Source organism: Anas acuta, chromosome 15 (genome assembly GCF_963932015.1).
Source record: "Anas acuta chromosome 15, bAnaAcu1.1, whole genome shotgun sequence".
Lineage (NCBI taxonomy): Eukaryota > Metazoa > Chordata > Aves > Anseriformes > Anatidae > Anas > Anas acuta.
Genome location: NC_088993.1, coordinates 4614413 through 4621736, shown reverse-complemented (window position 1 = coordinate 4621736; position 7324 = coordinate 4614413). Strand labels below are relative to the sequence as shown.

Genomic DNA, 7324 nt, shown 5'->3' with positions numbered 1-7324 from the left:
CAGGGAAATTTCTTTTGCTTTTCCTTCTGTTACACTTGTTCTGTGAACAGATAAAAAAGGCGTTTTGGAGCCTTGTGATACTAACATGTTTCACAAGCACTAAGTGTAGTGAAATGTGATGGTTGGAGGCTACCTTGGGTGCAGTGACCCTAGCAGGATAGCTTTGGTGAATTAAGGAGGCAATTAGTAGAACTGCTACTGTGGATTTCCAGAGGGTAGGCTTTGGCCCACTTAGAGGCCTGGCTGGCAGAATCCCTTGGGAGGTGGTTCAGAAATGTGAAGGACTCCAGGAAGGATGGACCTTCTTCAAGAAGAAAAAGGCGCTGGAGCAGGCTGTCCCAACATGCCTACAGTTTTGCTGGTGGGGGAGAAGACCCGCCTGGCTAACAGAACTTTTTTCAGGGGCTTGGGAGGAAAAAGTTTATGAAGTCTGGAAGAATGGGCAGGCAACACAGCAGGGCTATAGAGCTGCTGTTTAGCTGTGCACAGAGAAAATTAGAAGGGCCAAAACGCAACTGGATCTCAATTTGGCTTATACAGTAAAAGACGATTAAAAATGCTTTTATAAATACATTGACAGCTAAAGGAGGTTTCATCTGGGAAGATATGCTAAGTGTTCCACTTCATTTGTCCTTCTCCACACAGCGCAAGTAGAGTGTAAGTTCCTAACCCAGGTTATGATCCTGAAAAAAACACCACAGTAACTTCCAGTCTATGAGATCTCCCCTCTCCTCACTCCAATATCTGAAACACTGAAGGTAAAAATCAATCCACACAATGTTTGTATGCAGCTCCTTTTCTTAGTGGCTGTTTTCTTACTGACTTACTGAGGAGTCTACCTTTGGTCTGTGTTAGTACCGTGCGTTATTCGTTATCAAGAAATTCAAAGGCATTTGTTGTTTACCTGGAAAAATGTTATTCTTCCATTTGCATTCAGTGCGAACATTAATATTATTCCTCAAAACCATCAAAAATTGTATTAGTCTAGCCTGAAATAAAATATTAATTATACTATTACCATGCAAACAAAAAAATAATCTTGTGTGGTTTGGCTCCCCAAAACCTCACAGCCTAAATACATGAATATAAAGAACCGTAAGCAGTCAACTATTGATCAAAATCAGTTCTGAACTACAGCTTCAGGGAGAACACACAGTAATGCACACATTGGAAGTACCACAAGAAAATTTACATTTCCACCAAATATTAGCATAAAATTCTGAATCCACTTACAAATGCACCACTGACTCTGTTTCTATCTGCAGCAGATACATTTAGCTTTTCAATTATGATCCTGGGTACTAGGATTCAAATGTAAAAGATAAATACTATGGGGTCAGCTTGAAAGAGGTCTGCATTCCACATTCCAGCACAGCTTCCAATACTGTCCTGAGTTACACCTACTGCCATGTCAAATGATGCTCCTGCATCACCTAGATGCAGATTTCATCTCCCACTGTATCTCTGAGAGGTTCATTAAAATGCAGATTTTGCAATATATCTTTGTGCAATGTTGTCTCTTCTGAGTCTTTCCAGGTCTCTCTAAATCTGAGAGCCCAAAGAAATCTGTCTTTCCTGAGCAGTACCTGCTCCCCTTTCATTTTATCCTTTCAATTCACATGAAGATGCCAACTGCTAATACTGTACTTCACTCCCAAGAACTCTTGAGAAATTTAAGAACAGGTAAAATGACATGGCCAAACTCATAACAAGTTTTTGTATTTGTGGTTTAGGTAAGAGTTTTTTATTTGTAAATCTGGATATTAAAAAATAAATTAAATCAGATTTGCCCTGATTTCTGAAACATTCTTCCTTTCTAAATGGAAGACATCAGCTAACAACATATCCCAAAGATGTCAAAATTCCTGTTTCCCAGTCTCTTCCAGTTACTCTCATTACTCCCATCAAACTTGAAAGTCATCATATCTCCTTATGTGACTTTAAATCTTGCTCTAGCTCTATGCATGCACTTCCTGTTCCTGTGCTTGCACCAGAATTTTTCTGCCATTGTTGCTGTTATTGCAAGAACCAGTAACATGCTATGATTGTTTCACAGCTACAGACCCAATGCACTGAAAAGCAACCAAGACCAAGATTTGAAATCCAACGCGAGATTCTACTTACAGATGCAATGACAACATGTCCATCTCAACCTCTCAGCATTCTTTAAGAAATTTTTGAAAATGAAATTCATAAGAAAGCAATGTAGTTGTGCAGAGAATCTCACTTAAATTCTCTAGACAAAGTCCAGAATTTAGGAATCTTTCCTATGAAAATTTGGAAACAGAAGAAAAGATGTGTCAATTTAAGATATTATTTAGAATTAAATTAGTTCCTTTATAAACCACTTCAAGCTTATCAAACAGTGCTTTTCAAAATTCTGTTTTCCCAGACTCAATCCTGATACCTTCAGGTCAATCATGTTATTCATTGTCAGTCCTTTTCCCACTATTTCCAACACTCACTAGTCACCATAGTATTCAGGAACCATGCACACATCTGTTTTACTTGCTTCACTGAACAGATTGAAGGCAATCTTAGCACACAGCCATGACCTTAACGCTGCCAGCCAAATTCAATATGGCAAATGATCCAACACAGATGTGCACAGAAAGAACACTTCACCTAAGATACAGTGGAATACAGTTTATAGGGAGATGATAATGCTCCTCCTACCTGTTACTGTGAGAAGTGCTGCCAGCCAACAGCAACAGTCCTTGAAATTCACTAACACGGAGAGCTGTATATCCTTTCTAGAAAGACCCGTGTCCTTCAGAAGCGGACATCCTGGATTCACTCTTCTAATAGGAGATGGCAAGTGAATAGATAAGCTCCAGGATCCTAGACTATACAGCTTCCTTCCAGTAAGCATCAGGAAAAAAGAAGCTGCTTAACAAGCAGCAGCTAGACTTCTTCCAGAGGAGCTTGTACAGATACGCACATCACCAGTGTGTGTTAGCCAGTGCGAACACAGGTTGTGTTCTCAGCTCAGATCTTGCCCGGCAGTGCCTGCAGTGGTGTGCGCTGCAGTTCTCCATGCTTTGCATCAAGACAATCTGTTTTTCTAATTTTTTCATTTCTTCTCAACTGTAAAGTTTCAGATGTGCCAGATATCAAGAAAGGTAGTGGAAGGTGATATACATGTATGATACATTCTTCATGTGACTCATGTAACTTTCTTCTCCCATTTACAAATATGCCATATCCATATTTCAGTGTAGGCATCTCAAAATCAGGATTTGGTTCAATGCAAAGGTAGATACAAGAATCCTGGACAAACAGCAATAGAAGCATGACTTTGATGAATGTAGATTCTGCTTAGGGGGCTCCAAATAGGTCTTGTGAATAAACTTACAAGTAGTCTAAAAACAGCAGCCAGAATTCACATCTCTGATGGACACGTATTTCAAGATGCCACTTATGCTCTGCAGAGTATGGTCTAATAAGTGCGGGGAATCCACTCTGGCTACCTCATCATGCCTTTTATAAATCCCTTTGGAAATGTGGTTCTGTTTAACAGTCAGATGGAATCCACTCCTTACAGCTGGGAAGTGCGGTCAGGCAAGCTTGTCTGGGTTCTGCTTTTATTGGCATTAATGAGGAAGTCCTCCAGGCAACGCTCTTCTGTTCACAAACAAAGCAAAATACTCTGTCCTTCTTGGCTAGAATTCAGTATTTTCTGTATGTGAGGGCTGAATGCACAATGGCCAGTCTATCTGGAAAAAAAGCAAACAAACAAAAAACAAAAAAGCTTTATATGAGTTTGCTCAAGTCTGTCAGTCAAAGACAGAGAGCTTCACCTTGAACGGAGATGGTTCACAGGACTAAGGATTAGATAAACCCATTTCCCTTTTATGGCCTTGTTCCAAAGGGGGAAGACGAAGTCCCACTATAACAAGGTCACATAAATAAGCAAAGCAACAAACAAAACTTCATTTGATTTGCAAAAAGTCACAGCTGCAGGTGGAAAGCTGTTCAAAAGACAAACTCCGTTTATCCCTTGGAAACTTTCCTTTCGTTAAGATTATTCTAGCAACAATGATTGAGGCAGAGAAGCAAATATCTAAAACCTGAAAAAAATATGAACTGCTTGCTTCCTGATCTGTCCCATTCCACTGACAAACAGATAAATGACATTTTTAACGCAACTTTGAGTATAGTTAGATTCTCTGTGTGTCTTTATTCTCTCCAATATTTTGTTCTTAACAGACGGATGGATGGGATAACTTTACTTGATTCATTGGCACTGCTAAAGCACTGACTTCTTTAACAGCGATCATAAATGGTTTCAAGATATGAAACAAGTGTTCCAGCATGGTCCATTGAGCAGAATGGAGAACAATGCCTTTCCCACTGTCACCACACAAGATATATTTAATGATTGCTACCGTACATTCTGATCAAAAGTCGGTTTAGTCATGTACTACATGGAATTCCATCTTGTTTATATACTCTGAAAAAGCTGCACAGACAGCAGCAGTTGCCTTTCTGGATTCAGAACTTTGAACTGTTCAGAGAACCATCTTTTACAGACTAAATCTTCCTAGCTCCTTTTAATTCCTTTTGTTATTACCATATAGATATACAAATACCTCAAAGTACAACACCTCAGTGTTAGAAAATGTTAATTACTGACTGGAAAAGATCATTCAGTCTGGAACAATTTAAGTTTACTACAGCTATAAATACATTACACCAGCACTCCACTTGCAGCTGTTCATGAAAGCCACAATACACAACCATCATTGTCAACATCTTGAAACATTTTTCAGCAAATAGCATTTGGAGCTGATAGAGAGGAATGAACTTTTACCAAAACATTTCAAAATTTTTATTTTTATTTGTTTGCAGATGAAAACTAGTATGTGGAAAATTCCTAGAAAACAGTTTTAATTAATTTTGATTCCACTCCAGTATTGTATTTGACTATGTGATAACATATTTTAAAGGAAAAAATCAATTTAAACAATGTCAAACACTAATACTATATGAAATAGGTGTTTACGTAAATTGAGAAGTTGATTTGTGAAGAAAATATGTTATGACATAATATTTTTATTGAGCACTTTATTAGATGTCTTCTATTTCCTAATATCTCTATTGGGCTAATGTAGCTGATCAAAGAAAAAAAAAATCAAATTTCAAACAGAACTGAAGGTGACTTTAAATCTAATGCACGTCCATTAAGAAATATGATTCTAATTTCTCATTTGCAGGAAACAGAAGTTTCTCCAGTATTTAGCAGCTAAAGGTTTCTCCATGTTACATGTTTCTCTTCATTTTTTTTTTTTTAAACACAGTTTCCAGTGTATATACCTGTTTACTTAGAAGTTTTATAATATAAGAGCTCCCATGGCATTACTTTCTGTCTTGTAAAGAATATTAACTACTGGTAAAGTTTGAGAAGACAGCTTGAGATCATGTTATTTCAGCAAGAAATTCAATAGGTAATTGAAAACCGACCCCCAGGCAACAGAGTGGAGAGAGACACCCCAGTGACCATGAGTGACTGACCTGCAGGCACTCCCTGGGCAGGCCGTCCCCTGAAATCCTGTCCCCAAGGCTGGACGTGTATCGTCTGCTTGCTTATCTTTCAGACTCGAAGCACAACCACCAAGAATGCTCCAGAGCCTCTCCTTCAGCAGCCTGCACATCCCCAGCCTTCCTTGCAGGAAGAAGCCAGGACAATCAGAATCATGTGCAGTTTAACCACTAACCGGGTCAGGCTTCAGAGCCTGAACACAACCCGCATCAGCCTTGCCAGTGGCACACAGAAGATGCGTTTGTACCTGTGTCCAGATATTAAAGTGGATGGACTTACAAATTGCTTGCAAAAACAAGGAGTAACATAACACAAGCACTTCTACGGAAGAGACAATGCACAGTCTGACTCAGGCATCTTTCTCCGAGGCCTGTGCAAAACTATACATAATCTAAAGTGTTATTCTTTTGAAACACATAACAATCCAGTTTATAACCACTCCTCTGAGCAGCCATTTTTGCACACAATTCCGTGAATTTTAGAAAAACACATCTCTACTCCAGGTAAAGCAGATCGCTTATTTCTGAATGACGGATTCTGTTCTCAGATTATGTACTGTACCCTTAATTGTGCAGTTTGGAAAAGGTAGTTGATATCCTCAGGATTTCTCTAACCTTTATGTTAGCACACTTCAGGACAGTAACACGGTAATCAATTAAAGCATGCTGATGGCACATGGGGAGCCCTAAATCTCCTATTGACAGCTCATTGGGTAAGTCAGCACTTTTTTGGGGGTAATTTTCCATTTAAATGATTCCTTTGTACAAAGCAATCTCAAAGTCTAAACTGTTTGCTCACTGTGCCATGATGCTATAATGGACTTTACAAAATTTATGCATTTTTATTTATCTTTTATATATTTTTAGCTTTCTTGCATTGGAGTTTTTGTGGACTTTACAAAGATAGGTAGATTTACCTCCAGACAAGAAAAAGTATTCAACTTATTCAAGTTAAGTAAAAGTTCAATTTTTAAAAAAAAAACAGTTCTTATTTTTGTACTATATTCTCAATGTCAGGGAACTAACAGAAAACACAACTCTGTTCTTTAAAAGAATTTCATTTCATAGGATCCAGCATATAGTGGTAATTTATACACTGATTTATTACATATATTTAGCCACTAATCCATTTCAGCAACTAAATTCATTAAATTTAAGTTTTCTAAATTGCTAGATAATACCTGTGAAACTAGTTATATATTACTTTTTCTAGTAATACCACAAGAATTCCTCTTGATCAATAAGCTATAGCAAATGTCAAACACATTCGCTGAAAAAAAAAACAACTCAGCAGCATTCAAATGATCAAAACCACAAGCAAGGCACATTAAGAAAAACAGCTGTGAAAATTCTTTTCAAATGTAGAACAATGTGTAGAGCACACACTTTCCACTATGAAGAAATCTCATCACTATGTGGCAGAAACACTTGGAAATAAGAAGTGTTGTTTTATTCGATATTTATTACAAAGTACAGTATAGAGAAGGAAACAAAAGGTGAAGCCTTTTGTTAGCTAAGACTCACTTTCCATGCAACCGCAGTGCTGTGACATTTGCAACAAAGCATAAGAACACAATAAATGTGATATACTGAGCGAGCTTTCTGACACACCTTTTCTATCCTTGAGCTCTAAACAAAGACTCCTCCCTCCCTCTCCACCATTACAGACACACATGAAGTATTAAAATAGAGTAACTTTGGATGGACTTGAATGGTTGTGCAACAAGGAATTGCTCTTCTTTGGAACAGCTGTTTCAAAGTGAGGAATAGGAACTATCAATCT

General features: G+C 38.0%; 1 long non-coding RNA gene across 1 annotated transcript in view; it reads right to left on the bottom strand.

Annotated features, from left to right (window-relative positions):
* Positions 1-1244: 1244 nt before the first annotated feature.
* LOC137864887 (uncharacterized) overlaps positions 1245-7324 on the bottom strand; it is a 186168-nt gene continuing 180088 nt past the window's right edge. Inside the window, exon 4 of the long non-coding RNA XR_011101679.1 lies at positions 1245-3716. This is a non-coding gene — a long non-coding RNA (uncharacterized lncRNA). The remainder of the gene's footprint in view (positions 3717-7324) is intronic.